This window comes from Ochotona curzoniae, unplaced genomic scaffold (genome assembly GCF_017591425.1).
Source record: "Ochotona curzoniae isolate NIBS_2020 unplaced genomic scaffold, NIBS_Ocur_1.0 contig_1302, whole genome shotgun sequence".
Classification (NCBI taxonomy): Eukaryota; Metazoa; Chordata; class Mammalia; order Lagomorpha; family Ochotonidae; genus Ochotona; species Ochotona curzoniae.
In genome coordinates this window covers 15,976,045-15,999,558 of record NW_024465035.1, presented here as the reverse complement: position 1 = coordinate 15,999,558, position 23,514 = coordinate 15,976,045, and the positions used below count along the sequence as shown (strand labels likewise).

The 23,514-nt window shown below is 47.2% G+C and overlaps 1 protein-coding gene across 3 annotated transcripts in view; it reads right to left on the bottom strand.

Annotated features, from left to right (window-relative positions):
* LRRFIP2 (LRR binding FLII interacting protein 2) overlaps positions 1–23,492 on the bottom strand; it is a 107,320-nt gene extending 83,828 nt beyond the window's left edge. Inside the window, exon 1 of one of the 3 annotated variants that reach the window (XM_040964345.1) lies at positions 23,267–23,492. The gene's annotated coding sequence lies outside the window, so the exon portion shown is untranslated. The remainder of the gene's footprint in view (positions 1–23,266) is intronic. The other 2 variants (XM_040964353.1, XM_040964360.1) reach the window with 2 other exon arrangements.
* Between the last annotated feature and the right edge of the window lie 22 nt (positions 23,493–23,514).

The following is a 23,514-nucleotide window of genomic DNA, read 5'->3' as shown; positions in this document are numbered from 1 at the left end:
GCAACTCCAAGCACATAAAAATAGTTCCACAAGGGAAACAGATTTGGCTGGGAGAGCACCAACAGTTTAACAGTGACTTTTTAGCTGGACAGGTTTACGGATGCTTCTTAACCCTAAATTTCCAACAGCACTGAAGAAAAGAGAAACATTCTTAAAAATAAAACAGAAACATTCAGATCCAAGGCTCGAAGAACAAACTGGTCCTGAAGTGGATCGCATCCAAATTAGGCAATAATATGCTGGGCACACTGTCCCCAACCAGGGCTGGTGAGATTCTTTGAAATATTCTTTCCCCTCCTTTCCCAAACTCCCATTTTCCTTCTTTCTCAACCAACAGCATCTAGGCTAGCCAGGATATCATAGCCCTAAAATTCCAGTTATTTAAAATACATACACACACACACACAATCCTGTCTTAAACTGTCTCAAGCCTAAACTGTTTCAACAAGTCCCGAGCTAGCGAGCCATGAGACATTACAGGAAAGGGACAGAGCCACAGGATGTGCGGGAAACGGATGAACTTCCTGACTGTCTTCCTCGTCCTTCCTGTCCTAGCTTCAGAGCGCTCCCACGTAACTGGCCAAGGTTCGTCAGGTGTGCATGCGACTGAGCCACCCCTGCTTATTTCAATGAACACACATCTGCTCCCGAAAAAGCTGATACTGTTTGTACTCCACAGGCAGGCATCCTTATCGCTTAAAAAAAAAAAAATCCCTAAGTAAGATTTCTAGTACAGCAATGGAAAACCATTTTCTCAACAAGAGGACAGAAATCAAGATGCAGACTCCAAGGCAACGCTGAATGGATTATTTCTGCAAAGAACTTTCAACAATTTTCTATCCCCGAAAGTTTCCCCAGGGAAACCTTAAGGGAGAGTGCTGCTCTCCTTCAGTTTAGTTTTGTTTTCTTTTCATTTTTAATGACTTGAAACAGAGAATCTTCCATCCTAGGGTCCTCCAGCTTGAACTTGCGGCAACAACCAACGGGAAGGGTTAACCCTCTCCCTCCACTGAAGGCAGCCGCCTGCATTTCTGCCAAGCCTCAAACCCAGATAGTGTCCAGCTGATTTTCTCCAGATGGCTCTGTCCTCAAGTGTGTGTCTCCTCAAAGCAAAGAAGGGAAATACCTTCAGGATGTTGCAGAAACCTTGCAATACAGATGCAGCCTTCCCTCCTTCAAAACCTCACATGCAGCACATGCTGAAACGCAGGCATTTTGCCACATTCAAAGCAGAACTTTGCTCAGAGTACTGTTGACTTTTGTAAGAGGACGGTGTTCATCAGGATCAGTTTGTCATATTCTAAATATAACACACACGGGCAGGGTGGTGCCCGCCTGACAGTTCCTCTACAGCCACACACTGTATCACAGAGCACTAAGGATACCGCCAGAGTGTTATCTTTGTATCTGATACATCTGCCTTTAAATGAACTGAGCTTCACAACAAAATATCTGGCAGTTTTTCATCAACAAGCCCCGCGTCTGGAATGCTCGCTGTGGCGGAAGGTGTTGCTGCTGAGCTGATTCAAGGGGGGGGATGCACGGCTTCGGCTCACCGCTCTACCTCTCTCTCACTCTTCCTGCAAGTCTTAGCTTTTCTTCGTCTGCAAATCAGACATGACCAACTACTCTACCTATCTTTTTTCTTTTTGTGATACAGTTCCATCCAGAAGAGGATGGCCTAAATCCTTGAGACACCATACCCATGTGAGAGACCTAGATACAGTTCCATCCCCTCTATTATTATAATAGCACAGTCCTAACTTAACACAGTCAGTGTGAGGTTCAAGTGAGTTCAGATAATGGCAAGTCTAATTTAAAAACAAACTGCAAAGCACCCCATAAACATTTAAAGTGTCTGAAATTAACTACTTACATGTTGACCTTATGAGAACAATGGGAGATTCCTGCCTTTCTTTACAACTTTATACTTGTAACTAAACAGAAACGTTTTTTGAGTTATTTTCTCCTTCGTATACTATGTAATATCATGAATCATAAGAATTTTTATAGAAGTGTGGAATAATCTAGGAGGAAAAAAAAGAAAAACCTTTCTAACCATTTTATTGTGTGACAAGTTTTTTTTTTTTATATACCATAAAATCAGAAACAAATTAAGGTATATAACAATACTCTCCTTAGTCCCTGCAGGGCAGGGAGAGAGAAACAAAGGGGAGTGTTCCCATCCAAGAATTTAATCCCCAAATTCCTGCAACCCCCTCCCCTCTGCCTGCCTAGGCTGAAGTCATAAGCGGGCAGCAGGGAACTCCATCCCGGCAAGGACAGCAAACTACTCGAGTTCTGCACACTGTTCCCCAGGGCTGACACAGCAAGAAGCTGGAGGCCACACTCCAAACCAGGCACTGAACCTGGGCACTCGGGCATGGCCCATGGGCGTCTGGACCAGTTTCTAAGCTAAATGCTTAACCTTGAATTTTTGAAAAGATACACTTGGGATTAGTGGGGAGGGACAGAGTTTGGGGTACAGCAGGTTAAGCCACCCTCTTGCAAGGCCAGCATCCCATATGGGTGTCAGTTCTGGTTCTCCCAACTCCAGTCCAGCTTCACGCTCACCTCCCTAGAGCCATGCAGGAGGGCCAGACAGCACCAGGCCTCCGCTGTCACAGCCACGTGCAGAGGGAACCAGCACGTGGAAGCACTTTCTTCGTCTCCCTCTTGCAATCTGTAATTGTTTCTCAAATTAATAAACCTTTAAAAAAAATACACAATCTACAGATCAGCTTAGCAAGCACTGTAATCTGAACACGAATGCCTCAATCCTTGAACACAAGGTGTCTTTCCAATTATACAGGTCATTAATTTCATTCTACAACATTTTGATTTCTAACACAAAAAGCTTTGCGCTTTAGTAAATATATCCCTATGTTGGGCCCAGAGCAGTAGCCTAGTGGCTAGAGTCTTTGTCTTGCACGTGTTGGGATCCCATATGGGTGCTGGTTCATGTCCCAGCAGTCCCACTTCCCATCCAGCTCCCTGCTTGTGCCCTGGAAAGGCAGTGGAAGATGGCCCCAAGTCTTGGGACCCTGCACCCGTGTGGGAGACCCAGAACAAGTTCCTGGTTCCTGGCTTTAGACAGGCTCAGCTCCAGCCATTGCTGCAAACACTGCGGCCACCTAGGGAGTGAGTCATTGGATAGAAGATCTTCCTCTCTGTCTCGTCTCCACTCTGTATATGTAACTTTCCAATCAAAATTAATCTTTAAAAAATGTATTCCTATGTCACAGCTTATTCTAAAAATCAAACATATATGAAACTTTCTATAAACCGTAAAGTACTACGGCAAAATAGGTTTTCACTGATATTTAAAAAAAAAAAAAAAGTTGGGGGAAATGAATGAAATCACAGTAGCAAGAGGAAAGTGGCATACTAAATCTGACATGTCAATTCCATGGCTAAATTTAGTCTTTAGTTAAGTCAAGGGGAGAGGAGTCACGCTAGTTCAGACCGACCAGTTCAGTGAGAAGGTGCTTGCTACTATATTTCCAATGGTTCAAATGTGTTGCAAAACTTTAAGAGGTCCTGGAAATGCTCTTGCTCAAGTTTGTGTGTTTTCTTTTTGAGATACATGGGATTATTATTGAAATACTCTCTCCAGCCAAACCAAAAACTAAAACAAACATGTCAGAGGCACTGTTAACTCACCTCCACCACTCATAATAAAAAAGAAGGGGCAGCAATGAATTCCCCAAAGAAAACCTATTTAAATGAATCTTTTAATTTTTTTGAGAGGCAGAAAGACAAAGAGAGTCCCCCTCCATTGTTCCACTCCCCCATGCCTGCAGTGACCTTGGCTGGGGGACACAGAGCCAGGAGCCAGGAACACATCCTGCCCTCCCCAACGTGGCAGGGACCACCTACAGCACCGCCTGCTTCCTCCCACAGTCTACCTTGGCAGGCAGCTGGATTGGGGGTGGAGTTGGGAACTGAACCCATGTTCATCGTGTCCCACTTTCCTAACCGGCATCTTAACCATTCACCCAAAGCTTTCCCTCAAATCTCAAGACCCTTTCTGGCAAAGCATACATTCTATCGACAATATTTCTATCAAATAGGTTCTAATATGAACAAAAAATTAGAACACAAGAAAAATGTTACAGGAATAAACGAAATCACTTCAATTTCTTTTTGACCTATAGTAAAACAAAACCCAAAAAGTAAAAAACTGACCAATAGATTTATTAGTATCACTAAAAATAGTGTAATAAATGGCAGCCTTACAAAAACTATAGGAAGGCCTGGTGTGATGGTTCAATTAGCTAACCCTCCCCGTTCAAGCACGGGGATCCCATACACGCACTTCGTATCCTGGCTGCTCTGCTTCCCACCCAGCTCCCTGCTTGTGGCCTGGGAAAGCTGTTAGAGGACGGCCCAAAGCCTTGGGACCCTGCACGCACCCGAGAAACCCAGAAGAAGCTCCAGCCATGTGGCTTCTTGGGGAGTGAATCAGCAGATGATTTCTCTCTATCTCTCCTTCTTTCTGTAAATCTGACTTTACAATAAAAATAAATAAATAAATAAATCTTAAAAAAGAATAATCAACTTTGAAACTACCAAAATTTTATCAATAAGTTAATAAGTATCTGTTAGAGCAAGGAGAAGAGATTAAAATTTACATTGATCAACTACAAAATTTTCTGATGACACAAACCATTATTGTCATAGACACAATGTAATTCTCAGTAATATTACTTTGGGGCTGTGCCATGGGAAATTAGGCTAAGTCTCAGCCCGCAGCATCAGCATCCTATGGGGGCACCAATTTGAGTTCTGGCTGCTCCACTTCCAGTCCAGCTCCCTGCCGGTGGCCTAGGAGAGCAGCAGGAGGATGGCCCAAGTTCTTGGGCTCATCCGCCTTTGTGGGTTGCCAGTAGCAAGCTCCTGGCTCATGGCTTTGGAGTGGCACAGCTACACAGCTCCGGCTGGTGTGGCCATCTAGGGGGAGAGCCAATACAAGGAAGACCTGTGTCTTTCCTTCTTCTGTAACTATGTCTTTCCAATAAACATACAATTTTTAAAAGCTAATATAGAACTTTTATTAATTTTAACAGAATGTGTACGATTGGATTACTTTTTAAACGCTACAAACCAAAAATGAATGAACAGATTGGGCCCAACGCAACGGCTCAATTGGCTAATCATACCCTGGCATGTACCAGGATCCCATATGGGTCCAAATTTATGTCCAAGCTCCTCCACTTCCCATCCACCTCCCTGTTTATGGCCTGGGAAAGCAGAAGAGGATGGCCTAAATCCTTGAGACACCATACCCATGTGAGAGACCTAGAAGAAGCTCTAGGGCCCTGACTTTGGATAGGCTCAGCTCTGGCCATTGTAGCCATCTAGGGAGTGAATGAGCAGATGGAAAATCTTTCTCTATGCCTCACCTTCTCTCTGTAAATCTGCGTTTCGAATAAAAATTAGCAGTCGTAGTAGAGCAACAAGAACAACAACAACAGATGAGGACATGGCACAGTGCCTGAGTTTGCTTCCCAGCTCCAATGGCACCCTCCTGCCATTACAGACTGTGGAAGGCAGGCCATGGGAGCTCCCGTGAGACACCAGGCCTCAGCTCCCAGATCCCAGCTCCCAGCTTCAGCCCTGCCTAGTCTGTGCAATTACAGGCATTCAGGCAGCAAACCAACATAAAAATAAACAAGCAACCATGTCCTCAAAGTTTTGAAGAAAACATCAACTTTCAGTCTAAGATTTTATTCCTTGAAATTTCCAGGTTTTCCTGAATACCGGTAAGTTTTCCCACCCCTGTAGCTCATTCACTGGTAGAAAGACAGTGACTTGAAGTATTTTCATAGCAAAAAAGGAGACACAAAACATCTCTCCTCTCAACCATACTGATGTAAGAACTAAAATTTGTCTTCAATAGAAAGGACGAAGTAACAGCCCTGAAATGGGAGACAAAATATCCATCAGGTACCTTAAAGAAAGAAATCAGCAAGACACATTCCAGCAGCGTCAGAGGGAACGGTGACGGGAAGAGAGAACAGGGCTGCTGGCACAGATGTGACAGCTACCCCGAGTGCTATCCCAGTCTAAGGACAAGTGCACAGAGTCCCACTGTGGGTGCTGTCAGCCATACAGTCAACCAAATACTGTCTTCATTGTGCTTATTTCCCTTAGAAAATCAAAACAACCATTAACATAATGTTTACGTTGTATTACGTATTACCAGTAACCTCGAGATGATTTGAGGCACACAGCAGATGTGCACTGCTCACTTGAACGTACGTGGATCTTGGCGTCTCTGTGGTTCCTGGAACCAACCCTCTAAGCTAGCAAGGATGGATTACAAATGTCTTTCAATGATAAAATGTAATATCAGTCCTTCTAGAAAAATAAAGAGAAATTGTGTTCCCCTCTCTCAAACATGTTCCTCCAACACTCATATGTATAAACAAAGATATCCGGTAATAAAAATACATACGAACTCAGCAGATTCTGTATCTCAAGCATGTTTTTGTGGCAAGTACCAAATAGCAAAATGTTCAGTAAATGCTGAAGGAATGAAAACTAATGCCACTTCATTACTAAATCTGATTTTTAAACTGACATTGTAAAAATAATAGTTAAGGCCTCCAAAAGTCTAATTTTAAAGATTAAATTAATTAAATTTTAAAGATTAAATGAAATTTTAAAGATTAAATGAATCAATTAATTTCTTAGCTTAATTACTAACACTTGGGGATGGTACCTGCTGCATTCAGGGATTGCCCAGCATTGTGTGTCAGAGTGCCAGTTCAAGTCCTAGCTGCTTTGGCTCCCTGCTTGCCTACCTAAAATGGAATGAAACTGGACAATAATATCCTTAGGTACAGTGAAGCAACCAACAGAATGGGAGAAAATGTTTCCAAACTATACATCCAACACGGGATTAATAAGCAGAATATAGGAGTTCAAGAAACTCAACAACAAAATAAGCAACCCAATTAAGAAGAGGGCAAAGGATATGAACAAGCATTTTTCAAAGCATGAAATACAAATGACCAACAGACACATGAAAAAACTGCTCCAGGGCGGGGCCCGGGTCTGTCTAGGCTTGGGACCTGGGATTTTGACCTGTCCCATGTGTGGCTTGAGTGGGTGGGACCTGGGACTGCTGCCCAGTGAAGCTCTGAGGACACCCAGTGGAGTGCTCTGGGTACTAGGGGTGGGGCCAAGCAAAGACCTTAGGGTTCATGTCCAGGTGAGGGATGACTATTGAGGGAATCCCACAGACAAGGCCACAGCACCTCCAGGTAAGTGAGGGGGCTGAGACCAAGCAGTTTGGAAGGGGGGAGTGTGAGGACCTTTAAGGGTCAAATCAAAGTACCAACACACATGACAGACCTGAGCTGGGGTAGTTAGCACTGACCATCACCAAATACCACTCACTGGCACACACTAAAGCTGGGGCTGGGGCCTACCAGGCAGGTCTAGATAACAGTACCCAGCAGTGAAAACAGCAGAATGGTAATGTCAGGCTGGGCCATGATACTAACCAGCACATGAGAGAACGAGATCTGGGGACAGAATCTGGAGGCGGGGTGCGGGGGGCTCCCCCTGTGGAACTGCCATCTCCTTTGGAACGCACAAGACCAGTGGCAGGGAACAGACCTGGTTAGCGAGCTAAGGGGATGCCCCAGCTGTGCTGCGGTTCCCACTGGTGTGTACGAGAGCCAGAATGGGGCGGGAGGCTGGGCTGGACATGGCTAGTCTCCCTTGCATGGGTATGGACTGGGTCTGGGGAGCGTCAAACTGGGCAAGACTCCAGCACCCAATGGCACTTGTGCAGAATGGCCTGGGTTTGGTCTCTGCTCCTGCTGAACCATATGAGAGCTGTACCTGGGCGTGGACCAGGAGTGGCTGGGCTGTAACACCCAACATAAGAACTGGATTGGGTGTGGGCCAGCACTGTTCCTGCGAGGACAGCAGGTGGACAAAGTCAACAACCTGTTATAAAGACTCACCAATGTACGCAACATCTGCCACTGGGAGGAGACATGTCAACCAATGGACCTGGAAGGATTTCCTCATCCATGGAGTGGCGAGATCGACAGAATTTCAGAACTATCAAAACTACGTGGGCAGAACCCTCAGAACATGCGCCACATTGGGACCCTGGGTTGATACTGGGTGGTCATTCCCCATTCCTAGATACTGGGGTGGTTGGGATGACTTCTCCCCTTATCTATCCTCTTCCCCCAGAAACAGGAAAAAGAAAAAGAAAATCTGGAAACATAATCACACCCACTTTTCCCTAGCCCTCGATCCTTTCCACCCTGATCAACTACATAAACATTTTCTAAAATAAAAATTTAAAAAAAAAATTGCTCTGGAACACCACTATCGAGGAGACACAAATGAAAATCGCAATGAAGATCACCACATCCCAGTTACAATGGCCATCAGCCAAAGTCAAAACTAGCAAGTGCTAATGAGGATACTGAGGAAAAGATACCCTCACACACACACTGTTGCTAGCACTGCAAACTGGTACAACTATGATGGGATTCTGGAAATCCCTCAGAAAACTAAAAAGAGAACTACCATCTGACCCCGCTGTCCCACTCCTGGGAATCTATCTAAAGGAAATGAAACCAGCATATCATGGAGTTACCTGCACCCCAATGTTCATAGCAGCTCAGTTCACAAATAGCTAAGATACACGGAATCTACATAACTGTTCATCATTGACAACTAGATAAAAATAATGGGGCACATATACATACATGAAAGAATATTTTTTAGCCCTGCTTCCCATCCAGCTCCCTGCCTGTGGCCTGGGAAAGCAGTCGAGGATGGCCCAAAGCCTTGGGACCCTGCACCCGTGTGGGAGACCCGGAAGAGCTCCTGGCTCCAGATCAGTGCAGCTCTGGCCATTGCGGCCGTTTGGGGAGTGAATCATCGGATGGAAGATCTTTCTCTCTATATGTACCTGACTTTGCAATAAAAATAAATAAATCTTAAAAAAAAAGCAGAGGACACAACTCTCCCAAGCCCACGTGGGAGACTCAGAAGCAGCTCCTGGTTCATGGTTTGGACCCGGACAGCCCGGCAGTGGCAGCCATCCAGGGAATAAACCAACAGATAAAAATTTCTCTTTCCTTTCCTTTCTCTCTCTGTTAACTCTATTTTTCAGGTAAATAAAATATATTTATTAAAAGAACAGTGAGTTATAAAAACATTTCAGAGATAAAAATGAGATTTTGGAAATCAGAATGACAGAAATTAAAAATTCAACAGGACTCAGCAATTCTACTCCTAGTGTACACAGAAAAGAATTGGAAACATACGTCCTCAGTAAAGCTTATACATGAACACCATTATTCACAATAGCCCAAGTGCAAACAGAGGCATCTATGAGCTGCCGTGCGGGTAAGCCCACATGGTGAATCCACAACAATGGAGTAGCATCCCTTCATTGAAGGGACTCAAGTGTTGATTCACAGTGCAGTAAGATGAGCCTTAAAAACATGATGAAAGGAGCCCATGCTATGGTGTAGCAGAAAAGTTCACTGCCTGCAGCTATTGGTGCACAGTCAAGTCCTGGCCGCTCCACTTCCCATTCAGCTCCCTACCTATGTGCCCGGCCACCTGCACCCACATGGGAGACCCAGAAGAAGCTCCTGGCTTCTGGCTTAAGAACAGCCCAGCTCTGGCCACTGCAGCCACATGGGGAGTGGACCAGCAGACAGACGATTCTGTCCCTCCCTCTTGGTATTTTTAATAAATGAAAATATTTAAAGATTATCACAGACAAAGCCAACCCAGAATGGGCAAAACCATACAGACAAAAAGCAGAGCAAATAAATTGCTATGTGAATGAGGTTTCTTTCCAGGTTAATGAAAATCTGTAATTAGGAAGTGGTGATACTTGCTTAACCACTTTAACCATTGACAATATTACAAATTTAAGAGAAAAATTTTACGATATGTCAATTTTACCTCAAAATTAAACAAAAAAAAAATCATGGCGGGCCTTCAGGCCCCCCTGCCTGGATGTTTTTCTAACCAGTACAGGTATGTACAGCTGAGCACACTGGCTCCCTGGTGGGGGGGGAGGGGGGGTAGGGACCATCCTATCCTGGAAGGCCCTTTTTTTTAACCCACATGGGTATCTGTTGCCAAGCCGGATGGCTCCCCGCAGAAGGGCCCAGGTGGTCTGGGCACCAAAGGCACAGGGCCAAGCCCCTTGGGCCAGCTGGCAGCACACCCTCGTGGTTTGAGGGGTTGTGATCTACAAAGGCAAGACAGGATCGCACAGGTGGCAGTGAGAGATGACCTGTGGTTTTAATGCCCCAGGTTAGGAATTACAGACCAGGGACTTCCACAGACAAGTCCACGTAAGTCCATGTAAGTAGAGGACTGACACCAAATTGGTTTGGAGGGGAGAACGAAAGTGAGAGAAGTGGTCCTGATAGCAGAATCTGAGCGGGAAATGTGGGCTCACTCCTGTGGGACTGCCGTCTCTGCTCGCTCACCCAAGAACTGTGAATGGGGTCAGGCCTTGCTGGGGAGCTAACGGGGGGGGGGGGGGGGGGAGGCCCAGCTGGGACAGTGGAGCACCAGCCCCTACTGGTACTCATGAGAGCCAGGTTGGGTGTAGAACAGGCCAGGCTAGGTCTTGACTCCCACTGAACCACTTGAAACCTGTGTCTGGGCGTGGACCAGGTAGCACTGGGCTGCAAGAACCAACCACAAGGACTGGGTGTGCCCAGTTGAGCAAGAAAACTGTTCTTGACATGACAGGAGGTAGACAAAGTCAACCTGGGCCAACAACCCAGTGGTGTGTGCGAGAACTGCCCCTGGCAGGAGACTCGATGGAGGAACTTGGGAAACTCCATCAGGATGTACTCTCTACAGGCGAGTGCAAGAAGCAAGGCAAGGAGCAGCCCAGACCATGGCAGGTTACAGTATGGGCCAGCATACATATGGGTCAGGTTTGGGGACCGACTAGTCTAGGCCAGCACGTAACACCCACTGGCAGATCTGAGAACTAGAAAAAGGGACAGGAGGAGCCAGATCCGGCCACAGCACCAGCCAGTTCACATTAGGACCGGGATAGCAATCAGGCTGGGCTGGGATAGGCTGTAGCACCCACCAGTAGGAGCTGAAACAAGGGGCAAACTAGATGCAGCCAGGATGTGCAATAACATCATGGATACTGAGGTGAGGCAAGTCATGCCAACCTGGGACCAGCGGGGGCTGGGTTCATTAGTTCCAGGAATGGGGGATCTGACAGGGCTCGGGTAACTTGGCTCGGGCCCTGGGCCCACCTAGGTAGTAGGGACCAGATTCATGAGCCCTGGAGGTGGGGGAACCAGTGGGGCTTGGGTTGCCTGGCCCAGACCCTGGGGCCCACCTTCTAGGTGGGTGTCAAGTTCATGAACCCAGGGAGTAGTGGATCTGGCAGGACTCAGGTCGCCTAACCGGGGTGCTGGGGCATGACTTCAAGATGATTGTTGGGTTCATGAGCCTCACGGGTTGGGGATCCAGCAGGGCTTAGATCACCTGGCCCAGGGCCTCGGGGCTGGCCTACTAGGGGCGATGCCAGGTGCAAGAGTTCTAGGGGTGGGGGATTCAGAAGGAATCGGGTCACCTGGCCCGGGTTCCAGGGTCCACCAAGTGAATTGGGCCAGGTTCATAAACCCGAGGTGCGGGATCCAGCAAGGCTTGGGGTACCTGGCCCGGGTCCTTGGACTTGCCTGCAAGAACAGGTCCTACTTAATGAAAAAGGTGGAGGCAGCAGGGCCTGGCACAGTAGCTCAGCAGCTAAAGTGCTCACCCTGCACGTACTGTGATCCCATATGGGTGCCAGTTCTAACCCTGGCGGCCCCACTCCCCATCCAGCTCCCTGCTTGTGGCCTGGGAAAGCAGCAAAGGATGGCCCAAAGCTTTGGGAACCTGTACCCATGTGGGAGACCTGGAAGAGGCTCCAAGCTCCATACTTCGGATAGGATCAGCTCTGGCCGTTGTGGCCACTTGGGGGAATGAATCATCAGACGGAAGATCTTCCTCTCTATCTCGCCTCTTCTCTGTATATCCGACTTTTCAATAAAAATAAATTTAAAAATCTTAAAAAAAAAAGGCAGAGCAGTGGACATAGACCCTGTTGCAAGAGAATATGGCTGCTCATTTGGTGCTATTGCAGAGTAAGAACAGAACAAACTGGACAACTATATCAAACAAAGACAGCAAAAAATCTTGGTGAGTGGAGCCAATGGACATTGAGAGGGTGACATCATCCTCGGACTGGTGAAAAGGGTAGCATTTCAGAATTATCCAAACCACTTGGACAGAACCCTCGGAATATGAACACACTGAGACTCTGGGTTGATATGAGGTGGCGGTTCCCCACCGCTGGTACTTGGACATGTGGAAAGTCCTGAGTGGCTTCCCTCTTTGCCTCTCCCCTTTTACCCAGAAGCAACAAAAGAAATAGCAAATTTTGGAGGAAGGAAGGAAAGGAGGGAGGGAGGGAAGATGGATGGAAGCTGCTAAAATAAAATACGCAGGACCAGCAAAGTGATGTAGCACACCAACCCCCTGCCTACAGCGCCAGCAGCCCATGCTCGTTGGTGTCTGGCTGCTCCAGTTAGGATTCAGTTCCCCGCTTATAGCCTGAGAAGGTAGCAGAGGATGGTCCAAAACCTGGGACCCTGCGCCCACACGGGAGGCCAGAGAAGCTGCTGGCCCAACTCTAGCCATTATGGCCATTTGGGAAATGAACAGTGAAAGGAACATCTCTCCGTCTTCCTCTCTGCCTCTGTAACTCTTTCAAGTAAAAGTAAACCTTGGGAAAGAGTGAAGTGCACACACACACACAAATTTTTTTTAAATCAGAAACCTTGGAAGATAAAGCTCAGGAAGTCACGGAAGGAAATAAGAAAAAAGACAAAAATGACAGAAAGAAATAAATTTATCAGTCTACAGAGACCAATATTCAGATAACCAGAGAAAGCGGAAATAGAATAAAAATGATTAATAAAATAACTTCCCAAAAGTTAAAGACTTGAGGTGTCATACTGAAAAACCCCATGGTGTTGGATACAAATCTTGAGTTCACTCACAGTATACATTGTAATGAATGTTAAGCACTGAGGATGTGTATTATTTTTTAAGCTTTCACAAAAGGGAAGATCAGGTCACATATTAGAAAGGTTTTGAGCTTCAAAAGGAATCCTATAAACAAGAAACAATAATACAGTGATGCCTTTAAACACCTGAGGGAGAATTATAAGCAAGCTCTAAACAGCCTATATTCCTCAAACTATTCTAGTCTTCGACTTAATTCCTATTTTTAGTAAAGAGGGAAATCAAGATAAACGGAAATGGCACATAGGAAATAAATCTAACACAGAAGAGGAGCAGAGCAGATCGGCAGCACCGTGATATCCCAGGCGGAAAACTACAGATCAAAACAATGGCACTCAGAAGACATCGGGGTTGGAGGGATGGCACTGTGGCAGAGCACACGAAGCTGCTTCTCTAAGGCTGGCATCCCACATCAGAGGGCAGGTCTGAATCCCAATTGTTCCCCCTCCAATTCCCCTCCCTTTAATAGACCTGGGAAGGGAGCAGAGCCTGACTCAGGGCCTGGGCCCGTCACCCATTCCCCTCCTTCTAATGCACCTGGGAAGGGAGCAGAGCCAGACCCAGGGCCTGGGCCCCTGTCACCCATTTCTCTCCCTTTAATAGACCTGGGAAGGGAGCAGAGCCTGGCCCAGGGCTTGGGCCCCTGTCACTCATGTAGGATAACAGGATGGAGTTCCTAGCTGCGGCCTTCAGCCTTGTGCAGACCTCACTCTTGTGGCCATTTGTGGGAAGAACCAGCATTTGGAAGATTTCTCTCCCTGACATTCTCCCTTCTGAGTAAGTAAACAAACATAGATCTTTTCTAAAACGAGAGAGACACACAGAGGAAGATGGTCATAACCAAAAGCTCTTGAGCCTTTGGATGGCTATTGAAGGCAAGATGTGTCCGGTCCAAGTCTTCATGAGAATTTCCTTCTCTCTTGACCCTAGCCATAGTGCTGCCATGCCCGCTGGTGCCTTCCCTGCTGCCTAGACTGGCTCAGGATTCTCTCAGCACTGAGGTGTTTTTCATTACCTATACCTGACAGCTAGAGGATGATGGGCTTAGATGTTAAAACTCAGAGCAAAGGACTCTCCCCACCACTGTTGTGCGGGATATTTAGTGCCTCATGAGCACGTCAGCTCTGCCAGATGCCCCATTCTGATGTGTTGCTCAGGACTCAAGAACAAACTTCCCCAGCAACCAAGCAGATAAGGTTCAAGGGAGACTCCCCTCCGCCCATCTTGTTCTAGAAGCCTTCATCTGATAGAAGAAATAGAAACTTTTCTGTTCACAGATAGGTTTATACTAAGCGTTCAGCTTAAAACAAAACAAAGCAACACAAAACAAGGTAGCATGCTGCTTAAAGATTCATGCAGCGTCAGGGATTGGGTCAATGTTCAAGCCTGAACCTCAGGGTATGCTGAACTCACACCCCACATGTAAACACAGCCCGTGCCTGAGTTCTGCCCCGTGGAATGTGAGCTCTCATATCTGCCAGCCAGATGAGGACTCAGGGTGAGTTTCTGAGGTCCTGGAGGACGGCACAGCCTGAGTCCCTCAGTGACTCCATGGAACAGACTAACCCCTCCTACCAATGCCTTCCAATTCACAAGGGACAAAGACGTGAATGAGAAATACACTTTGTGTTAAGCTACTGATATCTGGTAAACATCTACTAAAGTTAGCCTGTTCTGGGCCTGGCATGATGATTCAGTGGCTAAATCCTTGCCTTGCATGCCTGGGATCCCATATGGGTGCCAGTTCACGTCCAAGCTGCTCCACTTCCCATCCAGCTTCCCAATTATGGCCTGGGAAAGTAGCCAAGGATGGCATAAACTCTGGGGTCCTGCACCCATATGTGAGACCCCGAGGAAGCTCCTGGCTCCTGGCTTTGGATCAGCTCAACTCCAGGCACTGTGGCCATTTGGGGAATGAACCAGTGGATGGGAGATCTTTGTCTCTCCTCTCTATAAATCTGCCTTCCCAAGAAAAATAAACAAATGTTAAACAAGGAAGAAAAAAAGAAAAAGAAGGGGGAAAGATGGAGAGAAGGAAGGAAGGAAGGCGAACAAAAGAATAGAAAAGAAATGAAGAGAGAAAGTAAGTTAGCCTATTCTGACCAACAGACACTTTCAGTAGCAAAACTATTCAGCTTTTCAAATTTGTGAATGTATGGCAGATGAGGGAGAAGGCAGTGCTGGATAGGAGATCCCAGGAGAAGGACTAGTGTGTAAAATTAGAATGTGATTGCCTGGAGAAGATAGAAAGTCATTACAGAATATCTTGAGGAAACCTTTACAATAACCACAATACATAATTTCTTGACCTTCAAACAAAACCCACATAATAGTCAGTTTATTAAGCTTCCTAAAATTTCATTTTTGCCTTAATGTTTTTCTCTTTCACAAACTAATTATCTTGCTCAAAATAAGTTCATTTTGCAATTTATAAGCTGACTTATAAATTAAGTTACATTGAAGGATGGATATACAGAGAGGTAGAAACAAAATGCTCTTGAAAAATTTGTTGAGAACTAAGTGTAAGAAAAAAATCTGTTGGGAGCTAAAGGGAAAAAGCAAGAGGTAAACAGGAAATCATAAATTTTTAAAAAATGTATTTGAAAGAACAGAAGAGAAAAAAAAAAAAACAGAGAGAAAGAGATTCTATCCACTGGCTCACTCCCCAACAGCCCCAACTGCCAGGTAGGGGCCAGGCTGAAGCCAGGAGCCAGGACTCCTCCCTGGACTCCCGCCTGGGTAGCAGGGACCTACGTACCTGGACAATCCTCCACTGCCTCCCAGGATGCTGAGCCAGAAGCAGAACGGCCAAGTCTCAAACCAGCATCCGGACCCGAGATGGGGTGCCCATGCAGTGGCTTAACTGCTGCCCCACACCAGGATCCTGTACTGGAGCATCATCTGCTGCCTTCCCTGGCGTCTGAGCAAGGAGCTGGACGGGAAGAGCAGCTGCCAGGGTTCCAAAGAGCACTCCCACACGGGACGCAAAAAAATGAGTCAGTAGTGAATCAGTGAAAGGCAGCCTTGTCCTTTCTTTACATCTCAACTACATAAATATGTAAAATAAAGAGAAATCCTAGGCCACAGGTCTTGTCCACTGTCTTGGAGCAATATTCACGCAAAGCAGAACAGGAGGAAGTAGGACCAGGGTGGGAGCCGCTGTCCAGTGTGTCTGCTGCGGTTGGTTACAAAATAGCACATGTTTTATAAACTCATTTTTGCTTAAGAAATACACATGCTACTAAAACAGAAATACCTCCAGATGATGGGAAGCTTAGTCAGAAGTGACAGAACTCAAATGGGCACCTTGATTAGGGAATGCCACCACAGCAAGGAGTGGTTTAACCTGCCCTACCACACCAGACTTGATAAGCATGGAATTTTATTCAGTCCTAACAAGGAATGAAATTCTAAAATATACCACAACATAGATGAACTGAAGACACTATGCTGAGTAAAATAACACACACACACACAAAAAACCCACAAACATATAATTCCACTGATAGGGTACCACGTCCACTGAGATCCATGTCAGTACCCCAAGTAGTTAAATTCGTAGAGGCACAAAGCAAAGAGGAGGCCACAGGCCTGGGAGAGGAGTTACTGATTAATGCACAGTTTCAGCTTGGGTGACAAACAGTTGTTTCTGGAGAAGGGTGTGCACAACCACGTGGATATAATTCAACACAATTAGTTGTGGATATACTTAATGCTTGTCAATGGTAATGAACGTTTTACAATTAAAACATGAAAAAGATGGTCAGTATGGTTCAGTTAGACGCTATCTACCTTTTACCACAATTAAAAATGAAACTTCAGCTGGAATCCAAAGCAAGAGTTTAACAAGACACAAGGGGCAGTGACCACCCTCTCTTGGCCCTTCCCTGTCCATCCAGATACACAGCTCTGCCATGACAAGGGGCAACTAAGTACTCTAACCCAAACATCTCCTCTACCGTTAATCCTATAATCCTGCGGGGCACTCACCTGGGAGCCCTAACAATTTAAAGTAGTAACAAGTATGTTTACTAATTGTTTCCATTTGTTGGTTAGAAAACCACAAGCCTGGGTATGGCCCTGCAGTGTAGTCAGTTTAGCTGTAGGCTGTCACCGCTCCACTTCCATCCATTTCCCTGCTAAGGAACCTGGGAAAAGCAACAGAACATGGCCCAAGCACTGAGCCCTGGCTAAGCCCCTGCTGAGTCCCTACTGAGCTCCCCCCCCCCCGCTGAGCCCCCCACTGAGCCCCTGTTGAGCCCTCGCTGAGCCCTCACTGAGCCCTCACTGAGCCCCCCCACTGAGCCCCTGCACCTGCAGGAGACCTGAAGCTGCTACTGGCTCCTGGCTTCGAATAAGCTCAGCTCCAGCTGCTGTAGCCATCTGGGGAGTGAATGGGCAGATGGAAGATCTAACTATACCTTGCTGGTTTTTTCATTTTTAAGGAGGCGAATACTAAGACAGGGAAGGCTAAACAAGGAATTCATAAGAGTACCAGACAATAGCAGTAAGAACGAAAGAAAACATTACAATTCATTGTTTTCTTCTAACACCAAATCTTCAAACAGATCATGATGCTACAAGGCTAATTATCTCAAATTCTGAGGGCAAGAAAAACGAAACTTCCCAGAGCCAAATCATAATCTCAAGCAAAAGAAAGGAAAAGCATATGTAGGCTTACATGGATAAACTGTGCGCTGGGTTCTTCAGACAACCTTAACTGAGATAGAGAGCCGGGGTTAAACACGGCGACGGGAACCTTGATCAAAGGGTGGGGCTGGAAGCTCTTAACGGCTTCCTACAATGATCAGAAAAGAACTTTAAACTCCGGAGTTTAATTTACTAAACACATGTGTGTTTCCAGAAGTCCAGGTAAAATTATAAGACTTCTATTTTGGTACAAAAAAAAATCTTTTTTAATCCATGAATACTTATAGAGTAAGCACTAAAGTTTTCATGAGACGTCACATGGTCTGGGAGATAAATATGCTGACAGATAGCATCGGATAATAACAGAGCTTAGCCTGATGTCTCTCTGTGTGCTGCTACACAGCCCCATGGGAAAAACAAAATGAGAACTGGGAAACTTGTAATTCACCTGTTAACTCAAACTCCCCTGGAAAACGGCCCATCAAGCCCAGAGTCCTTTGACCCAGGGACCAGTGTGCACGTCTCCGAACTGGCACTGCCTTCCAAAGGCAGGAACAGTGGGGCGTCTCTCCTCCATTGGGAAACACTCAACTGATTGTTGGCTAATGCTAGAAACCAAAAACATACAAGCAGGACACTGCAAATACTGGGTCCAATCCTATCATCCACGTGTGCATATTTTTTTCTAATAAACTTTCTGCCTTCGTTTTCCTTACTCATCCTCTTTCTTGAAAGAGGGAGACAAAGAGGAGGAGGGGAGAGCAGCAGCGGCGGAGAGCACCACAAACCTGAGTCCAGGGCTGTGCGCGCTAAGCTGATTTTCATCCTAAAACTTAGCCGTAATCTCCTAGAGACAAATGTCCTTTACAAGGCGCTCATGTGGCTGCCACTCTGCCTAAACCGCAGGTCTTCCTGGCTTGTAGCAGGGCCAGGTCAGATTATGGTTTTGTGGAAGGTTCTGTCAGGCCAGCTTTGACAAGGCCTCAAAATAGACCCTGGGCCACAGCCAGGGACACTGCTACCCTGGAGTTTCGACTCCATCACGTTTGCTCCTCAACGATTAATTTTTTCTCTTCATTCACATTTCAAAAGCGCCAAGAATCCTGAACATTCTCCTGGTCACAAGTCACCTAACATTAAAATTAAAACACACACACACACACACACAAACATAAACTTCCCTCACAAACACTTTGCAAAATAAAGACTGACTCTGTACCAACTTCCTGCCTTGAGAAATTAACCTGCCAGCAGCACTTCCATTTACAAGAGGATTTTTTTTTAATGTCAGATCCACAGGTTTTTTTCCCCCCTTGATTGTGAACAGCCTAGGGCATGAAGCTATAAGAAAAAGGACTATTTAGTTCTCTTGGGATGAATACAGTAGCAGACTTCAATAAGGCAAGAAGGTAAATTATGATGTTTTTAACTGATGCTGGTCAACAATTCTGAAACAAATGTGGCCATTCAATTATCATCGAATATAAACATTTACATGGGACAGCAGTCTTTAAACTGCGCTTACTTTTACCAGTACAATTAAAATTAAGCAAGTGACCCTCTATGTTGTAAACTGCCTCATGAAACACGTTTACAATGTATTTTTTTAATGGAGATGGGGACTAGGCACGCGAACCAGTGGTTAAGACAACCACGTACTTGGGCTCCTGGCTCCATCACCTGACGCCAACTTCCTGCGTCAGAACTTGGGAAGCGGCAGTGATGGCTCAGGTGACCAGATCCCTACCACCCTTTAAGAAACCTGTATGGAATTACAGGCTCCCAGTTTCAGCTGTGCCCAGCCCCACTGCAGGCATCTGGGGAGTGAACCAGCAAAAAGGAGCTCTGCCAGCCAGCCTGCCTCTATGTCAATAAGGAGGGGCCCTGTACTGGCATATCCTGCGCTGCCTGGGACTGTCCAAATCACAGCCCCTCGCTCTGCCTCGGACTCTGCTCCCAACACGTCACCAAATGCTTGGGTCCATGCCAACCACCAGAGATCCAGATTCGAGTCTCCCAACTCCTGGTTTTAACCTGGCCCAGCCTCGACACAAATGCAGGCGCTTGAAGAACAAACCGGATGTCCTCTTTCTGCTCGCTCTCCAAATGAGAAGGACAGACACACTCACACAGAAAACACTTTAAGACACAGCAAGGGTTAAGAATGAAAGTCGCGGGATAATCCTTCCAAACGGATGTGACTGCAAATGTAATGGAAAATTTGGAGAGGGATGCACCAGCAACTAGTACCAGCGCTTACTTGAATGAGCGGGTGAGAGCGAGGAAAGGTTAGGACTTTACAGCAGAAAGGAGACTTCCTTTTCGTCCTATCACAGCCCCTTTTTAAATGCTTCAGCAATCCCCGAAAGCCCCCCCCTCAACTGTCTCCTGAGTGAGCACTCTCCTCCCCACGCACCCTGTCCGCGGTGCTCCCCGCCACTAGCCACGCACACTCCCGGGGCACAATGCTCCCCTGCCTGCCCCCGCTACAACACAGCACAAACCAACCAGACTTCCAGGAGCAGCTCTGAGCCTGGGATTTGAAGTTATTGTATCGATCTATCGATCTATCGTACTGTCTGTATCTGAAGGGCCAGCGAGACCTCAGCAGCACAGGACTCCGAGCGGGGTCAGGACCTGAACCCAGGCACCCCGAGATGGACCCCAAGCCTTCACCTGCCCCTAGTGTCTGATTTAAGTCTAGCCTAATTTACTTATTTATTTATTTATATTAGAAAGTCAGATATACAGAGAGGGGAAGAGAGAGAGGAAGATCTTCCATCCGGTGATTCACTCCCTCCCTAAGCAGTTGCAACGGGGGCTTGGAGCCGCGCCAATCTGAAGCCAGGAATCCAGAGCCTCTTTCGGATCTCCCACACAGGTGCAGGGTTCCAAGGCTTTGGGCCGTCCTCGACTGCTTTCCCAGGCCACAAGCAGGGAGTAGGACGGGAAGCGCGGCTGCCGACATTAGAACTGGCGCCCATATGGGATCCTGGCAAGTGCAAGGCGAGGACTTTAGCCACTACGCTACTGCACCGGGCCCCCTAGCCTAATATATTAAAGGCCAGCAGCGAAGGTGCAATATGTAACACCAAAAAGGATAATCTCCAAAAATGTCCCATATCCACCTTGGAAAGGAAAATGGAGAAAAACATGAAGGTATTTTGCTCAATGTTTTCAAAGCTTTTTTTTTTTTTTTTTTTTTTTTTTAAATAATGGTCAGCACATTTTCCCAGTTAGAGGATCATCTGGATCCTCCAGAAACAGAGCGACTACCTTCCAGGAGAGGAAGGTGTGGAAGGGCCCCACGGCGCAGGCGCAGGCACGGTGCGCAGGCGCGGTGCGCAGGGCGGCCAAAGGGCGGGCAGACAAGGTTATTTCAGCGCTCCTCAACAACATCCCCAGCACCCTGCCAGGTCTATACATCACCAGCTCCGGTCCATTTCCTACTGGGAGCAGGCAAAGCAAGCCACAAAAGAATTTTGGAAGGACTTGTGTTCTCTCCCTCTTGTTAACCTCTTTCCTAAATCAGGACTGGTTTTTGTTTGAGAGAGAGGTCTGTTGCCAAATATCTTGGCCCTATCGTCTTTTTCCGTTCATCGCGGACACGCTTAGATATTGCCCATTTACCTATCTAGGCTGCCAGGCACGGTGTTTCCCACAAGGGGTTTTCCAAAAGGCACGCTCTGTTGACAAGAGAACTGAAACTCTTCAGTCACTAGGAGCCGGAGGAAAATCAAAAGCAACATCGAGCAACACTCTGAATGAAAGAAGGGATCTCCCACAGTAAGACGGATGCCAAGGTTGAGCCAAGGCATTAAAGGAGACTGGTGACCAAGATCAACAGGGTAAACCTGCCTTCGCTTTAGAACCAGCTCGTTCAAGTCCTCAGAGATGGAGCATCCAGGCAGAGCAAGCTAACTTCCAAAGGGGCAGAGAGGCAAAGCAAGGTGAGCGCTCCAGGGATTCAAAGAGCCAGTACTTTTTCTTCACAACATTTCCAAAGCCAAATATGATTAAGTTACATTTCAGCAATGCAGTTGCTTCTAGTTTAAAAATGAAGCAATTCCAGTAAGTTCCAACTTCCAGTAACCAAACCTGAAATGAAAGCCCAGTACAGTTCATCTCATTTTCCATTTTCAAGCACGGAATGGCAAACCGGGGGAGGCCTTCCACTCTAAAGACGGGTTTGCACCGTTAGCAAATGTCTTCAACTTTCTCGTACCTTCTTGATGGCAGCCCTCCTCTCCCTGGACATGGATCTTACTTCCAAACTCCTTTTACCCTCCCACATGTGGGCAACAAACAGGATCCTAACAACCCACTTAGGAGCCAGCACGCTGGCCTAAACCCAGACATCCTGCCAAAGCATCTATCCGTTCTCCCTGCAATATTTCTTACAACAAATGGCCACCAACAAACCTCCCAAAGCACTTCCTAGGATGTGAGTGAAGACACCCAATTAGACGAGCAGAAACTTCACTTTCCCCTATTTCAAGATCTGTATCAATGATTCATCAAGCGAATGACCTAACTTCCTAGATGAATCACACTTTCCAAAATTCATCCTCATCATAGGCATAATTTTAATACTAGGTCATCAACATCTCCATATTGGTTAAACAGAGCGGGCTGGGGAGCTGAGAGGTTTGTTCTCTAAGACTTTCAAAACCACAGCCGACTCCGGAGTCCCTGCAACTCTGCGCTCTCCAACAGCTGCACCTTTGCGCACAGATGTCCACACATGTCTCTTTTCATTCATTAAACCTCTCCATCTCTCTTCTATGGAGGGCAGAAACGCTGAGTCATTAAGTACAAACAGCTGAAGTTTAGGGACACACTCTTCTGCACCCCGCGAAACGGCCTGATCCCTGCAACCTCCCCACGGTGGGAAAAGTAGGGCCAGCACTTGAACTTTCTCTCCCCACTTTCCCCCTCTCCCCGGAACCCCCCGCGACTAAAGAAGAAAAAGAAGTGGGCTTCTTAGAGTCCCCTCCTTGCTTCCTCCTGATGGGAGATCCACCGCCAGGGGAAGGCAGGCCTGGCCGCAGCTATATAACTTAACAATGTGGGCGTGAATAATGTCCCATATTAGTCAAGCATTAACCCTGGCCCTCCTGGCGATCGCCTGTTAAGCCCGCGTTCCAGTGCGGGGCAAGGAGGAGGAAAGAGAATTGAAAGAAAATAAAAAACCCCCACTGCGCTCCCCCTCCAAAAAAAAAACAAAAACACAAACCACTGTGCCCTCCACGGCCTGACACCGTTCCTCGGGGTGCCCCTCCGGGACAGGACCTCCGGGGGAAGGTGGCGTCCGAGCAGAGACACCCAGGGACAGCGCCTAGTTTTTCGCGTCTCCTACAATGGGAGTCGCCCCCTCCTCCGCCGCCGCACGGGGGGCGCGTCGGGGAGCGGGCGAAGGGATGCCGGAGAAGGCGGCGGGCAGCGGGGCGACCCCGGCGAGGGTCAGCGGGCCTCGGCCAGCCGGCGCCACGGACGGCCCTTTTACCTGTGTCGGGGCGCGCGGGGCTGTGGCCGCGGCGTCCCCTCCAGCAGCAGCAGCAGCAGCAGCAGCAGCAGCAGCAGCAGGACCCGTTCCCCCGGGGGAAGAAGGGCTAAGCGGACGAGCACAGCGCCGGGCGGACGGACGGACTCCCGGGCCGGCCTGCCGAGTCCCGCCGGCGTGCCCGCGCTGGACGCCGAGGCCGAGGACGGACAGCGGGAACCGGCAGCCCCGGGAGGAGCCGCAGCGGCCCC